The 18,072-nt window shown below is 47.3% G+C and overlaps 1 protein-coding gene across 1 annotated transcript in view; it reads left to right on the forward strand.

Annotated features, from left to right (window-relative positions):
- SLC16A2 (solute carrier family 16 member 2) overlaps nt 1–18,072 on the forward strand; it is an 803,764-nt gene that overhangs the window by 712,566 nt on the left and 73,126 nt on the right. The gene's annotated exons all lie outside the window — the stretch shown is intronic.

Consider the following 18,072-nt stretch of genomic DNA (forward strand, 5'->3'; position numbering starts at 1 on the left):
GTTAAAAGATGAAAAAGTTATTAAGAAAACAAAAAAATGCTGTTTTCAGAATAGTCTAATTCTTTTTCCGATCTAGAAAAAGTGCATCAATTGAACAAACGTAGCACGAAATCTTCTTGTATAATTTCTACCAAATGTTTTTTTTTTACTTTTATTGGGGTAATTCCGTTAATTACAATTTTACGCACACAGTAATTGATAAAGACATCACCATAAAATGCAATAAAAAGAAGCATTACATTTCCGTGTCGAATTCATATAAAAATCTCACATTATCAAAATAATCGATCATTGTAAACATCAATTTATATGTTGATGTTCCCATTAAAGTCGAGCATTAAAATCATACAATGGACTTCACTTTAGTGCATATTACGAGAGCGTGTGTATTTTAGAACTACACAGAGGGCTCCACTGAAATGCACGAAGACTGTAATCGAGGTAGCGTGGCCAGTTTATCTTCAACCAATGAACATACCCTTGTTATTGACAACATAGGGATAGACTTAAGCCTGAGACACAGCGCAACCAAAAGACTTCCCTCCGAATCTCATTCAAATCCTCAACATACGGAGCGTAAGGCCAGGCATACATGTTTGGGAATGTAGGACAGGCAGCTAACACATGCCGTGCTGTCTCTACTAATTCAGGGTCACAGCATAACCGACAAGTACATTTCTCCCTGAGGATGCCAAACCTCTGATCTCTAACACCTTCAATGTATTAAATCTTATTAACATAAAGTCCTTTCTAAGCTTCGTTGAAGGGAACTGGTAGATATACTGTTAAAGGAAAAACATTCTGGCAAATGTACTCAGTGACTTTAATTTCCAAACATAACAACATAATCATGATTTTCCGCCCAGTCCTGTTTTTCAGTTTATCAGTGACCCAGCACCGTCTTCACCCAATGTGGTCCAATTAATTTAATAAAAGAAATAATCAAAGGGTACTTAGAGGGCACAGAAGGAGGAGACTGAGACGCATGTGACATGGCGGTTGCTATAGATTATTTGTGATGAAAATAAAGAGAAAGCCTACCTCTCCCTATATCTGTGAGGGGTTTCTCTGCCCCAACTAAAGTGCAACTGGGTTTGTCAGGATGTCTTAGTAACTCAATGTGTCCACGTCACGTGTCAAAATATCCCTAAGTCCCTTACACTTATAACTAAACTTAACAGTTGTACCAAAGTTCTTGGCCCAGGACAATGCTCCCTCCTAGGTGGCACTGTTCTGGTTGAAAGTTCTCCTTCGTCAGCTTTGTTTTTCCAGTTCACAACACCAGAGGGAATTCCTCCCTTTTTGTGGCCTTTCTCAGGTTCTACTTTACAGTTCACAACATCAGAGAGAATGACTCCCTTCTCCTGGCCTTTCTCAGGTTCTACTTTACAGTTCACAACATCAGAGGGAATGACTCCCTTCTCCTGGCCTTTCTCAGGTTCTACTTTACAGTTCACAACACCAGAGGGAATTACTCCCTTCTCGTGGCCTTTCTCAGGTTCTACTTTACAGTTCACAACACCAGAGGGAATGACTCCCTTCTCGTGGCCTTTCTCAGGTTCTACTTTACAGTTCACAACATCAGAGAGAATGCCACCCTTCTCCTGGTCTTTCTTATGCTCTGTTTCACAGTTCAAAATACCAGGGGGAATGTCTCCCTTCTCCTGGCCTTTCTCAGACTCTACTTTACCATCCGATCCCGACGCACCCTAAGATTCAACCGTTGGCATGTTTAAACTATTCACCTCATCTTATAACCCTATACTGCAACATTGACCTCTCGCCATATCTGTGAAGACTGCACCGCTTCACGGTGTAGCGATCCACGCTGCATGTCTGCCCTGCATGGTAAACCTACACTGCAAGGCATGGGCGATGATGATCATATGCCTGCCGCATTCATATCTGCAGATACCAAGCTGCCACAAGTGCTAATATTGTAATCTCACACGGACTTCCTCACTGTAGCATACAAGAGGAGCAACTTGAAACACTGTCATTACCCAACATTCTCATTGCAGCATCTTCCAATATAAAACATTGCCGGTGCAGCAACTACACTGCTTGGAAAACACTGCACTTAATCAGTCACAGCACTATTGTCTCCCATACTAGTAGTCAGTGCACCTGGCTTAATACCTACCATCTGCACACACTCTACATTTGAACCTATAACCTACATTATTGTCAGTTCTGCAGGTGATTTTAAAGTCAAACTGTGATTTACTCACTGCCAGCTCTCCTCATGTATCCCTAACCATGACCTCTTGCTTGTTACCTAACACCATAGTGCTAAATAACATACTACTAGCACTACCCATATTTGTTCGATACCCTTACACCCAAACGCAAGAATATCCCCTGAACCAGCCCTTATGTACTTCAGCATTGTTTATTCAACTGCCCTATTGTCAAGTGCATCTCATCCACAACATGTGCCCATGACCCATGGTGCTTGAATTGCATTACACAGCACTTCCTGCAACCCACTACAGCACCCGCGCAAATGCAAAATCACGCACCACCCAATGCCAATGTATACCAATCTCACACTATAGAACCACCTACCACCAGGCTCAAGCCCCTACTCCTTAGAGCCCTCAACACATGCTACTTAACACTTCCCATCATCAGTCACCTCATCCTATTACTCTGCACCCCACCTCACCCAACCCACAACATTACCAACAACAACAATAGTCATTGTAACACTACTTCCAATTATCCTAGTATCATGCCCATTACCAATGGTGCCTTTATCTCACACCTCACAGGCCTGGCCAGACTACATTGCTCTAGACACCACCCTCTCCCCTGCCCCACACCATTCCTCCCTAACACCCCAGCCTTCCCTACCCCACTACACCACCACATCCAAACCCTCCCACTACTAGGCAGAACACGACGCTTACGCCTCTCCAATAGAACTGCACACAAATACATTCTAACCAGACCCGTCACTATAGCTAAGAGACACGATAGACTGTTAACACGTATGCACCACCAACACTCACTCTCCAAAAATCAAATAACCACTCCCTGTCCCAACGCTTTGACCACATCTAAACTCCACCAGACACAGGAGAACCACATCACCCACCCCCAGTGGACCACCACCACTAACAAAACCCTTCAAAACTCACCCAACACCATAGCGGCACACACTAAGACCAACTTGACCCCTGTTCTGAGCACTCCCACTACCATACAACCCTTACTGGGAGCCCTACTCAATGTCAGATCCCTCGGAGCACATGTCATTGGCATACACGACAACATACTAGAATCCAAACTTTACTTCGTAGTACTCACCGAAACATGGCTACACTCAGCCTCAGGCCCCCAAATCACCCTAGCAATCCCCACTGAATATACCCTTCTTAGGGCAGACCGCCTAGAAGGCATAGGTGGCAGAGTAGCAATCATCCACAAAGCCACTGTGCATTTCAGAGAATGCAAAATTGAACAACTCATAGGCTATGAACTCCTCGCACTTAAGCTAGCCATCAATCCCAAAACCACCATAAATGTCCTTATTACTTACAGAGCACCTAATGCCCTGAGCAGCCCAGTCATAGACGTACCTCTCCTAATTACACCACCACTCAAACCCAAAACCAAATACATCCTCTTAGGAGACCTCAATTTAGGCTATAATGACTCCACAGACAGCAAAGCAACGGCCTGCCACAATGCCTTCCAAGAGATGCAATTTTCTCAAATTGTGAATGCCCCCACCCACTCCAAAGGCAGAATCCTCGACTGGATTCTCACACTTAACACCACAGTTACTATAATTGACATCCTCAACATGAACTGGACAGACCACTACCTTATTAAATTTAACATTAATTTGGACACAGATCCAATAGCCAAAACGTGCAACCCAGCACCCATACCGATCAGGAACTCTCGCAAACTCACCCCAGAAAATCTCAACCCCTTACTACGCAACCTAATAAACACCACACCACTACAAAGCACCAGCACAGCAAGTATCGCAGACCACTACCATCAATGTCTGAAAACCGCTATAGATGAAGTGGCCCCACTTAAAACCAAAAAACCTAAACGCAACTCACCCTGGTTTAATGATGAACTCTTAGAACTCAGAAAAAAAAGAGCCATAGAACACCTCTACAGGAAAAGCCCATCTTCCGAACTACAATCCAAACTCCATCAACTATCCAAAGATTACAAAAATAGCGTACTCTCCCACAAAGCTGACGCGCTTAACTAACGCATCTCTGACGCTGCCTCCAACACCAAAGAGCTATTCATGATTATCAGAGAACTAGAATCCCCCATATTACCCTCAGGCCCCATCAATACGAGCAAAGCCTAGTGCACCACAATTCAGGATGCACCTTCTGCTAAAGTAAATACATTACAAGGCAAAATTGCCTCACAAAAAAACTCCTAGAACTCATAGCCAACCCGTCCCACCCCCTAGGTACTCCATCTACTAGACTGGATGTATCCGAGTCCCATTTCACCCAAGTTACTAATGACCAGGTCCTTAAAACTATAGCATCCCTCAAGCCCTCCAATTGCAAAGGCGACGGCTTCCCAGCCAAAATTGTCAAAGATTGCAGAGCCACTCTATCACCCATTTGTGAACATGTCTTTCAACACCAGCGAAATACCAGCCTCCATCAAAACAGCATGGGTCACCCCACTGCTCAAAAAACCTACTTTAGACCCAGAAATCCCTACGAACTACAGACCCATTACAACAGTGCCCTTTCTCCTTAAAATCATCAACAAAATTGCATACACCCAAGTACAAACCCACCTTCAACAACACCACCTGCTAGGAGACAGACAATCAGGCTTCCGTCCTAGACACAGTACTGAGACTGCCATCCTAGACCTCAAAAACCAGATGGACTCCATCAGAGACTCAGGTAAACTGTGCATACTACTGCTACTAGACCTCTCGGTGGCCATCGACTTGGGCGACCACGACAAACTATTCCAAACCCTCTCCACCAATTTCCACTTTTCCACCAAAGCCACCACATGGGTAAAATCCTTCCTTTCTGACCGCACCTCAAGAGTCTTCATAGGAGAAGAAGCAGCTGACCCCATACCGCAAGGATCCTGCCTTTCCCCCACCCTTTACAACGCCTATACAAAACTACTCCTCACGGCTCTTGATGCCATCGGAGTCATCTACACAAACTTCGCTGACGACACCCAAATATTCATACCAATCACAGGCAACCTCGATCAGGACACAGCTGCCATTAACAAAATGTACTCTCTCATCCAAAACTGGATGGCCAACAATAGTCTCTGTCTTAATGGAGAAAAAACAGAGATTCTCATAGTTGGCTCTCCAGCCAGACTCAGCAAACTCCATCCTGACTACTCGTCTATAATGATAGATGGCAGCCCCATCCCCATCTCCCGTAAAGTCAAAACCATAGGAGTTCACATTGATTCCAGCCTCACCATGAATAATCACATCAGCACACTCACCTCCTCCAAAGCATACACTGCAAAACTCATCACGCTTAGCAGACCCCTCCTCTCCACTGATAACTGCCTTACACTAGCCAGAGCCCTCATCCTGACAAAAATAGACTACTGTAACGTCCTACTATTAGGCACTTCAAAAAAGAACCTAAACAAACTTCAACTCCTCCAAAATAAAGCCCTTAGAGCAGCTTGAGGTATAAACAGAAGAGAACACATATCCCAGCACAGAAGGGATGCCCGCTGGCTTCCAGTGCAAGCCAGAATTCTCCACAAAACTCTCACCCTCACCCACAAATGCATTACAGACAATTCCCCTACCTACCTCAGCCACCTCGTTTCCCACAAAACCTCCACCAGAACCCTTAGATCCAGTGCCAACACACATCTCCACATCCCTCGCTTCACAACCTCCCGAGCAGGTAACACCAGCTTCCCAATAGCAGCTCCCTGCATTTTGAACTCTCTCCCCGCCCACCTTAGCAAAGAAACCTCCTTCCCAGTTTAAGAAATTATTAAAAACCTGGCTATTTAACAACTACTAACCTTCCTATCCTATCCTCTTGCCCCCTCCACTCATGTAACTCATGTAACTGTATGTAAAGTAAATGTAAGGTAAATGATTCCTGTATCTTGTGCCCTTTTGTTATGCACATACCCTAGTAGCAACCAAGACACCCTAACAGTTGCTAGCGTTAACACCTTTGTAACTGTATAAGCTCAAAATGATATATGTAACCTACGCCGTGACACCCAAGGGTTTGGGCTTGCAACAAATGCAATAAATAAAAATAAATAAAATACAGTTCACAACACCAGGGGGAATGGCTCCCTTCTGCTGGCCTTTCTCAGGCTCTACTTTACAGTTCACAACACCAGGGGGAATGACTCCCTTCTGCTGGCCTTTCTCAGGTTCTACTTCACAGTTCACAACACCAGGGGGAATGACTCCCTTCCGCTGGCCTTTCTCAGGCTCTACTTTACAGTTCACAACACCAGCGAGAATGACTCCCTTCTCCTGGCCTTTCTCAGGTTCTACCTTACCGTTGACAAGACCAGGGGCAATGACTCCTCCCTTCCGCTGGCCTTTCTCAGGCTCTACTTTACAGTTCATAACACCAGAGGGAATGACACCCTTCTTGTGGCCTTTCTCAGGTTCTACTTTACAGTTCACAACACCAGAGGGAATGACTCCCTTCTCCTGGCCTTTCTCAGGCTCTACTTTACAGTTCACAACACCCTGGGGAATGACTCTCTCCTGCTGGCCTTTAAGATAAAGCAAAGATCCAATTGTGAAGAGGATCCCAGACCCAGGTTTCTCTTCTTCACCAGGGGTACTTGATATACTCTCCTGCCAAGTGCTGCAGTGTAGGAAATGGTTCACAATCTCCTTTTCTTTTGAGTGTGGGTCCCAGGCCCATACTTCTTTGTGACTTGGTTTGGTTCACTCTCCTGCCAGGTACTGCCATGAGAAAATTGTCTTGCAATATAATTTCTTGTACTGTCTGCTTCCACAGTGGTTTGCGATCAACCACTGAGCCAATGAGGATGACTCCTTAGGCACTCTCTATTAGGCTTATCTTTAGTAGTGGTATGCAACCAACCACTGTGCCAAGGGAGGTGGCTCCTGAGGCGCTCTCTCGCTTCTTTCACTATTGCTGTCACACTCGGTACCAACCCAGACTTTCTCATTCTCCAGTTACCTCATTTTCGGGGGTCTTCACCACTTCTTGAAAGGTCTGCGGGTCTTGATTCGCGCTGTCTCTTTCCATTCTGTACTCTCCTGCATGGCTCTGCTGCAGGATGTTGTTGGCAGTCACAGCATTCTTCAGTGACCATTCGGTCCACCCACTTCGGGTTCGCCTCTGCCTTCCAGCTCCCAGCTCTGCTCTGGACTCATTCCACACCACTGGACCAAGGATTCCCCTCTCCAGCCTCTGCCTTGGAGAGTGGGTTGCTCGCGGCTTCCTTGACGTCCTCTCATTGAACTTCCCAGGCTGCACTGCCTCTCCTGCTGGTTGGCTGGTTCCATTCATGTAGTCCTTTGTCTATTTTAATGTCGACTGGTTGGCAAAGGTTGGTATTATGTTTTAATGGTCTTTATTTGTCTGCACCTCCTCGTTGTCCCAGTATATCTATCATCACTCTCGCCTGGGTAGTCCATGTTCTTCTTCGTCTCAGTGGAAGTCATGTCTATGGAACTATGCATGGGTTGGTTAGGTATATGACTGGGGCTTACCCATTGGAGAAGTGTATAGGGTTTTGGGTGAGGGCTATTATACAGTATCTCCCTTGTCCCTAAAGGGAAATCTCTCCCCATAAGATCCTCCCACTGAGTGCCACCCTCAGGAGGACTATGAAGTAGCAGCCTCACCTCCCTGGCCTCATGAAAAGGGGCTCCCCCTCAGAGAGAAGTGATGAATATCCAAGGATTAATCACACTACCTTGGATTGCCATACAGAGCCAAGAAGAATCATCCAACAAAGATTTTTTGTTATGGCTAATAGAGAGTTATCGTCGGCAGTCATCATTTTTATATATGGATTGCCTCTTCTGATCTTCATGCGGACTGCCAGAGGCGTGAGACTCAGATCAACCTGTATCGCTTCTATGTGGGCTCCATTAGCTAGAGCTAGAAGTTTGACATAGATGACCCTCTACTATTTTTGCATATTCGTCAAGATGAATTTAGGATGCTTCCAAGTTGTATAATATACCTGCCACCTATAGATATTCATTATACTAACAAGACTATACCTAGCGGTACATTGCACAAGCTGTTTTATCATAAGCATAGTCGACCATGCTCTAAATCTCAGTTTTCACTTTCCCCCATCCTTTCCTCTATCTCCTAACCTAAATATACGCAATTACTAACTCTTTCATTAATTCCTCCCTCAGTGCAAATCGTTCTCTTAGTATCCTGGACTTACCAAAGCACATACATTTGGTTCTATGCATATTTACAGATATTTCGTTATTCTTAGCGTAGTTCAAAACAGCCTGTGCACTCCTGCTGATGCCCACCAAGGTGTTGTCCAGTATTATCGCGTCATCCGCGTAGCCAAGCCATCCAATCTCTGGGTGACCTTTCCTAGGCGGATAAGTTCTGACCTTCATGAACACGGCACCTAGATCAGATACATAGAGATTGAACAGAAGGGGGCTAGCACACAGCCCTGTCTGCCCCCCCCTTCCTATCTCCTCTGGTCTATAAAGCTCTCCAGCACCATTAAGGCGAATTCTGGCTTTGTTGTCTTGGTGAATAATCTTACACGGACGGAGTAAACCGCCAAGGACATCCATAGACGTTAACTTGGCCCACAGTGTACCTCTATCAACAGCATCAAATGCCATTGAAAAATCAACAAATAGGGCAGATAAATGGGCAGCACCTTTCTTCGAGCTGGTTGTATCACTGTATTTAAAACGAATATGCTGTACTCTGTAGACAGTCCCTTTCTGAACCCAGTCTGGTACGCACACATTATCTAGTTACTCTGAACCCACTTATTCAGTCCTCATAAGATAAAACACACCGTCTCGTAGTGGCAATAAGCACTAATTCTCAGGGTCCGTTCTTTTGCCCTCATTGTGAATCGGGACTAGATGCGCCGTATACCACGACTCAGGGATAACTCCTTGCTTGTCCACCTTCTCCAACACACAGCATATAATGCCTGTCCAGGCCACAGGATTGGCTTTCATTACGGCGTTTGAGCCCCCATCAGGGCCCAGGGATCTCAACTGCGTTAGTCTTTGTATTAACTCAGCGAAACTTTAAGGATCAAAATCAACTCTGATAATCCCCATTCAAAGAGGTGGCGTATGATCAGTCCTACATTTCTCGACAAGGAAATTGCTCCAAGTGGCTTTGTTGACGAACATGTCACTTTCCTAATTTTTCCTATTCCTAAACCGTTCCCTCAATTTTTTCGAGCTACCCTCTTTAAGGAACACATACATTTCTTGCTACACCTTATAATTGCAGGATGCATTATAGTGTCTAACATAATTATTATAAGAACTTTCAAATGTTCTAATACAGCAGTTTTTCTCAGTGAGCAGGATGTCACTTTTGCACATCCTTCTCAATTTCTGCCTTAACTCCCTTTCCTTTTCTCTAATTACTTTGTCATTAGCCTTATTATTTCTTTCCTCTCGGAATGGCAATTTTTGTACCTCTTATGGGGAGAAAACCAGCCGTAATTTCGGCCACACATTTAACGATTTTAGCCTTGAAGTACTTATCCTCATCTTCGAGTGTGGACATAAACTCGGTAATGGCTCTCACATCCCATCTGTCCATCCAATCCTGTTTTTGCCATTGTTAGTCTGAATGCCACCTACTCGATCCATATTTGTCCTTATAGGTGAATCGATTACCACTGTCAGAGGATGTCATGGTCACTGTAACCATTAAATGATACATCCATAATCATCTGCACACTGTACAAATTAGAATAAATGATCAATTGTGGAGGATGTAGATCAGCGTTTCCAAGTAGCTGCTGCTGGCATATCCCCCTCAACTTGTCTTTTCAATCAATTTAATTTCTACTAAAAAAGAAACAACTTGGGCATAAAGCATTGTAGATATTTGTTTTGCTGTCATAGGGTAAATCCATCCAGTAGTTTCCATAAGAAATATGAGATGGATAAGTCAGTGCCCCCTGCTCCCAGTTCTTTTTATATACCTCACATGGTGCTTTGCAAAAGAGAGAGTGAGAGACTTTTCAGAAATGAAAAGCCACATTGTTCGTCTTTTTGATCGATGCAAGCAATCCCGATAATACCAGGGAAAGCTAAATGCTTAAAATGCTATTTGGGGGAGAAAAAAAGGCTGTATTCATATCACGAGGTAAAGAGGACAACATGTAATGTGGTTGGGTTGAGGTGGGCTGGGTAGCCAGTTTTGGATAGAAAATGTTTGGCTTATCCGTGGAATGTTGCTAGAGTGCTGTGGTAACTTTGCAAGAGGCACTCAAAAAATAAATGTGTCACACAAAATGAAGAGTGATGGGGTAAAGGGAAAGGGCCAGGGAGAGAAAAGGCAATTGCAAGGATTGGGGTGGCCAAGAAGAGAGTAGGGAGACACATGGTGAGTGTATGTGGCGACAGGGAAGACTTTTTAATTTAAGGACTTTTTGGGTGTTTTTGCAGAAATCGTCACACTGCGGAGCTAAAAACAGCAAGGGCAGCAATGATTCCTGGGAAATTATTGCAGGAATGGGAAGTGGAAACAAATGATTTTCCACCTGCAGAGTAGACATCTATTAGGCAAGAGGCAATGGGTCTTTGGTAAAAAGAATTGATGCAACATGTACAGTAGTCGCGGCCATAGCCAATGGACACTGAGCCTGCCAGTTAAAAGGTGCACATTTGAGGCAACATGGACAGTGGGCACGGTTGAAGGTCATGGCCAGTGGACCCTGAGGACTCTGGCTAAGGCCTTCTGTGTTTACATAAAATTGGGGCAAAAGGGACAGTGGGCATGGCCAAAGGGGGTTTTGTGGCCTTCCCACTTTTAAACATATTGGTGTAACATGTACAGTGGCCACCGCTGAAGACTATGACTAGTGAGCCATTGGAAATGGCCAATGGGCAGTGGACTCTGAAGTTGCTAGGCACTTATGGGCCTCCTCTGGTAGGCACTGGCCATGCCCAAAGGCCAACGCTTGTGTGTCCCAAAGAAACTAAATTACAGCAAAAACCTTGATATTCAGTAAAAATCTTTAGTTAACAAAGAGTGAAGGTGATAAGATTTAACGCAACAACACCTTTGAAATTCCGCCCTGGTAACTGATGACCAATTGCCTCTATGCCAGCCACATGGCGGATACTGTTGACCTTCTCCTCCCAGAGCATGAATGTGAGACACTCTACTGGGCCACCTCCTGTGGCAGCTGTCTCCAGTGGGTGGGTGGAAATTAGAGCCTGCACCCTAACCTTCAGGACATTCCACCTCTTCGGGCAGTTTTTGTTGTCCCAGGTGCCAACTTGCTACCAGCTTGTCACGTATGTATGTCAGAAGGAATTTTTCCTGTCTCCTGAATGCTCACAGTACAACACCCATACCTGGTATCCTGCCTTCCCAGCCCCCACAACATGCATACCTACTGTCATGCCTACCCACAGCACCCAATCTTTCTGTCCTGCCTATCACCCCACAAAACAGAACCAATGCCCGTCATCCTGGCATTCCAACCCGTAAAACTGAACCCGTGCCCGGTCTCTGCCCAGGCCACAAAAACAATACTTGGTTTCCTGCCTCTTCAACCAATAAATCATAAAATCATTTACAGGCCTCTGGGCTCCTGGCTGTAAGTGTGCTATACAAATACACATGAATACAATAAATAAATATCTTTGGCCCTAATTCGGCCAGGTAAAGCACTGTGATACACTCATTTGGCCAGTATCACACAGTGAGTTAAGAGGTGCAGCTGTGCAATTGACCCATTTTCCACTTAAGACACTCTTATCTGCTGTAGCAGATACATGTATGTGTTAATGCATGGCTTTAAAGAGCTTAAACCTACTTAGGTTAAGGAAGATGCTTTCTGTTGCTACACCCCAAACAACTCTGGACAGTTGTTGTCTGTTGCTGCGCCCCAAACAACTCATCAGCACAGCTGAGCATCGCTCCACCAAGAACCCGGAGCTCTGAGTCATTGAATCATGGTTTCGTGACCCACATTTCGAGCAACTTTCATTTGCCTTTTCCTCCTGGGATGCTTGGCATTGCTTGTAGGGTGTCAGGGCAACAGTGAATGGGGTGGTTCTAAATGGATTGAGCTTTCAAAGACGCCCACCGTTGAGATTTCCATTTGCTGAATGATCTTATGATGTTATACTTGGGGAGTAACTGGTCTGTGATTCCACCACTTTTCCGGTGGTAACGGGGGCGATTTACAGATTGGTATCGGTTGTTGGCGCTGGTTTTGCTGCATGGGATGGCCGTTGATTGTCGGCGTGTTATCTTGTGTGGCTGGGCTGTTCTGTGTTGGGTGCATGAGTTGGTATGTACTGGTGGAATGCCTGATGGGACCTGGAATCTGGGGCTTTCTACATTCCACGAGTGGGGGGCGGGAAGGATTCAGGATGGGAGTAGATAGCCGGTGGATGCTGATATCCCACTCTCCTTCTTAACCACTTACCTTGTAACCTGTCACTATTCACTACTTTCCTGTTACGTTATCCTGGGTCCTGCGTTGCTCCTGCTTGCTGCCTGATTCTACAGGTGGGTCGCGCACATGGGGACTCACAACTTGGTGCTAATTCTGTTTCACGCCACAACGGTAATGGTAATTCTGTCCAGCGGAATTAGTCAGCTGTCTTTACCGCTAAACTGGTAATATGGATGGACACAATCTGCATTTTATAGTGCCTAATATGAATGCTCGTGCAAACACGGGTGGAAACATAAAAAGTAGAGGTGCAATGATTGGCACTTTATTGCACTTTATGGGCCATTACTGCCAATGTGAACACTGCATCGCCTTGTATGTGGTCTGCCCCAGCCCCTTCCAACCATGTAGGTGCAGATATCCTTTTCACATCTGTTGGTCTGTGTGGTGTGAAGTACCAGTAGTAAAGCTTGGACACAAGGGCGGTATCTTTTGAATATGGGGCCTCATCACAAGTTGGCCAGTAATCTGGCGCAATTTCCGCAGAGTAGATATAGCGCTACCGCCGGTTCATGTGTCTGTATTAGCGCTGTATCAAAACCTGGTGTCCCCGACTCCGGTGGTAACGCTATTAGTGCCTGGCGGAAACTGCACTGAAATAAGGATTACCGCCAAAAAAACAGAGGTAATAGCGCTATCGCCACCGATCCTGGCGCTAATGGTGCCGTCGGAAATTGCGGCATTGCCAGCACGGGAAGCATTGCGTTGGCCATTTTGAAAAACACAGTCCATCAATTATCGCCACTTCCTGCAGCCATCCCGTCCTGGAAAGAAGCCAGAATTTCCCATGAGAGGATCAGAGGGAAATTGTAGAAAATCGACTGCGCAAACCAAAATGTAGTGAGGGGGGCTGGTGGTCCTAACAGATTAGGTCATTGCCCACTGTGACAAACTATTTGGCAGTCGGCAGCGGAAGACCACTAGACAGCGCAGGACAGCCATCTGGCATGCCATCACCAGAAGGTGACAGCAGCGGGAAGTGTATCCAGTGATGGAGAGGACTGCCTCAAGCAGTGGAAGGACCTGAGGGTCAGGGTGCGGGGACTGCTGCCTCAACACTGCCAGGAGTCCATGGCGACTGGAGGAGGCACTGTGGAGCCACTGGTCCTCACCGCCTTGGAGTAAAAGTGTGGTACGGTGCTGGATATTTATTTATTGTATTTTTTGCATTTATTTCAGCGCACAAAACCCTGAGGCATCTAGGTGCTAGTTACATTAAGTGATTGTTACAACTCTTCGGTGCAAGAACACGCAGTGGGATTACAGCATAACGGTGTAGGTGAAAGCCATCACTGACATGCCTCAACTACTGTTGCGGGGGGCTACATCAGGCATGCAGACACCATAGGACAAATAGATACAAGTGTACAGACTGGCAAAGTCACACCTCATGTTACTAGGGCTGCAGCGGTCGTGCAGACATCATAGGGAAAAATAGGTACAAGTGAAGCCACACCTCATGTTACTAGGGCTGCAGCGGTCGTGCAGACATCATAGGGAAAAATAGGTACAAGTGAAGCCACACCTCATGTTACGGGGGTGCAGCGGTCATGCAGACATCATAGGGCAAAATTAGGTACAAGTGAGCCACACCTCATGTTACTAGGGCTGCAGCTGTCGTGCAGACATCATAGGGAAAAATAGGTACAAGTGAAGCCACACCTCATGTTACGGGGGTGCAGCGGTCATGCAGACATCATAGGGCAAAATTAGGTACATGTGAAGCCACACCTCATGTTACTAGGGCTGCAGCGGTCGTGCAGACATCATAGGAAAAAATAGGTACAAGTGAAGCCACACCTCATGTTACGGGGGTGCAGCGGTCATGCAGACATCATAGGGCAAAATTAGGTACAAGTGAAGCCACACCTCATGTTACGGGGGTGCAGCGGTCATGCAGACATCATAGGACAAAATTAGGTACAAGTGAAGCCACACCTCATGTTACGGGGGTGCAGCGGTCATGCAGACATCATAGGGAAAAATTAGGTACAAGTGAAGCCACACCTCATGTTACGGGGGTGCAGCGGTCATGCAGACATCATAGGGCAAAATTAGGTACAAGTGAAGCCACACCTCATGTTACGGGGGTGCAGCGGTCATGCAGACATCATAGGATAAAAATAGGTAAAAGTGTATAGACTGGCAAAGCCACACCTCATGTTACGGGGCTGCAGCAGTCATGCAGACATTATGGGACGGAAATAGAGCATTGCAGATATATTCAATGTGCAGGTTTAACGTCACTTCTAAATTCCACATTATAGCAGAGTGCACTGTTCACTCAGAGAGGACGCTTAATGCACAGATTTAAAACAGCATCTAGATTCGAAATCTCAATGCAGCACAGATTGGGAATGAACAAGTGAAGAAGTACATTTAAGACGAGTCAAGGGCCATTGCAAGGCATCCCATTCACAACGTGCGAGACCGCGATGTATAGAGCAGGTGAGGCACAAGCAGCAACATTACGGAAGCACTTAGATAACAAGTATGTTTAGACTGCGGGGGGTAGCAGCAAACAAGGCATACGGAAAGCAGTCGGCCATACTGTATGATACTGCGATGCTATAGAGTAGTAAAGTGGACACAGTTCGTTTCGAATGCCCGCGAATAAGGAAGGCTGGCATATGTTACTAGACCATTAGAATGTTCGAGCAATGTCTGCGATATCGAGGGCGTCATGGTGTCCATGGAGAGCGAAGACATCACCACACTTCAGGGCAGGCAGGAAGAAGGTGGGGTGCGGGAGGGCGAAAGCGAGCTTCAGAATGCACAGAATGATTTGTCAGCAAATGGGATCAATGATAAATGTCACGGTGGCAGTGCGAGCAGTCAGTGGATATAGAAGGGATTCAGGAGTGCGAAGGCGGGGGCCAGAAGGCAGGAGGTGAGTCAACCCTCTTGCCCCCAACACAAGTGCTAGCACAAATGGCAGCCCAGCATAAGATGCCCGGGTGGACAGGAATACATATCAGCAGACCCAGAAGCTTGGCATGCCAACAGGGTGGAATGATGGTGTGGCCCATCAGCAACCCTCCACGGCAGCCACGGGACAGGGCATCAATGGCACCCCTGAGCGTCACAGCAGGGGAAGGGGTTTGCAAGTGACCTAACCAAATGCCATGCACACCACAGCCCTACTGGCACACCCTGTGCCAGCGGGATTGAGGTGCGTTAGTGACCACAACACTGTGCAGGAGTCACACCAGCCTGCTGCGGCCCAGTTGGCCTGCCCCATGTTGGCATGGCAGACAAGCCACAGGGAAATACACATCCCCCACACTGACATGTGCTCAGCCTGCAAATCACTGTGCACCACCGTTCAGCCTTGCTGGCTGCATAGCAGTGCCCCATAGAACCATGCCAGTGCCCTGGACTAAGCCAACACCCCCATCGCCACCATGTGAGTGCCACCCGGGGAGGGGATACCCATATGCATGGGGTCCCACTCTATACCATAGCAAATGTGTCTCGCATGCCAATACACATGGGGGAACCATACCTGACGACATTTCCCATGTCCCTGTACAGGCACTTGCGCATCACCAGAGGCATCAGAGAAGGAGGAGGTTGCAGGCCCATCTGGGAGTGGCGCATCCAGGCCGTCAAGTTCTGCCACCACCCTGGAAACGCCCAGCCGGGCTACACCGAGGCGGATGTCCCACTGTGTAACACCGCAACACAGCAGGGATAAGTCAACGTCTACACCACAGGCCACCAGGAGCAGCCCAAGAAATACTGCACCCACTCCAGCAGCCTGAGGCTCAGACACCGAGACCAAGGCCACCCCTGCTGGCAGGGCGATTGTGGAGTCACAGGGGGACACCAGCCCGGTGTCACCGCATGTCAAAGGGCCACAGAGCCCAGAGAGCCCCCCATGCCACCAGCATCCACAGACCCCGGACAGCCCCCCGCGCTGCCAGCGTCCACAGGCCCTAGAGAGCACCCCCACACCACCAGCATCCACAGGCCCGAGGCAGCCCTTCTCGCCACCGGCGTACAGTGTCACCTGAGCTGGATGTTGATACACCCTTGCATGGCTCCACGGATTACAGCCCAGGGACAGTGCACAGCCCCTCTCCCACACAGCAAACACCAACACACAGCACGCTGTTACAGAGGCTTGAAGAGATAGAGACAGCAGGAGATGTAGGCAATTGGCCACACGCACTACGAACACCTGCAGATCATGAGGGACAGCATCCAAGTGGCCATCTGCAGGAGTGTGCAAGCCATCGCGCGGAACAGGGCCAAGACAACTGCCAGTGTGGCCGCCCTGATACTGTTCGCCCAGAGGGTGAGGGAGATGACTGAATGCATCTCTGCACTGGCAGAGGCCATCCGGCAGAGCACAGAGGTGCAACGCCAACAAATCCCGCGGACAGGCTCTGTACCTTCCACATCAACCACTCCCACAGAGGGGGGTAAAGAAGCCATGGTTGTAAAGGACTCTGAGACACTAATTGCCATGAGTGGCCATGCTGGGGAGTTAGTGGTTGGAGGGTGGAAGGGGACTAGTGTGATGGGGAGTTGGTGGTGGGAGGGGGGAGTGGGGATAGTGTGATGGGGAGTTGGTGGTGGGAGGGGGGATAGCTGGGACACTTCATTCCATAAAAACCATTGAACTACATCAATGCGAGGACATTCCTGATTGTGTCATTGTTGTGTTAATTGTTTGAGGTGGTGTCACAGTTGTACATGACTTGTGCCATGTGAAAGTGTCAAAAGAAATTGTCTATCAGTCCCTGGTGCGCAAATCTCCCATCCCTCACGTCATCCCTGGCAAAGCGTTGATTTGCCTCTGCCACAGTCATTGCCTCCTCTTCCTCTGGGGTGGTATGTCTACATCAGGGGGTAGCAGAACATTTCTCCTCAGGCAAACATCGTGCAGCATGACACACACAAGCACAATTTTGCCCACTTTCTCTAGAGCGTACATCAGGGCTCCTCCGGACCGGTCGAGGCAGCGAAAACGTGCCTTCGGGAGGCCAGAGGCACGCTTGATGCGCACACGGGTTCTGCTGTGATTGCGGTTGTAGGCATTCTCCTGAAGTGTATGTGGATCACGCCCAAGGGTCATTAGCCAGGGCAGCTGTGGGTAGCCGGAGTCATCTGCATGGGGGAGGCACAGGCATTAGTCATGGTGTAAGGTGTGGGGGTGTATTTACACGATTTCAGGTCAATAGGTAACTTGTGCATGGGAATGGGCCTTCATTTCACGCATGCGTCTATTCTATGTCTGTGCATGCAGTGTCACTCGTGCCATGCATTGTTTGTGCTTCACATGCACCCTGTTCCCTTGCAGCATATCTTATGTAAGTTGTATGCTGGTGACATGTTCAGCGGACATGGTGGCTGTCATGTGGCTGTGTATGTACACCGTGAATGTGGCATGCT

This window comes from Ambystoma mexicanum, chromosome 5p (genome assembly GCF_040938575.1).
Source record: "Ambystoma mexicanum isolate Mex_15411 chromosome 5p, UKY_AmexF1_1, whole genome shotgun sequence".
Classification (NCBI taxonomy): domain Eukaryota; kingdom Metazoa; phylum Chordata; class Amphibia; order Caudata; family Ambystomatidae; genus Ambystoma; species Ambystoma mexicanum.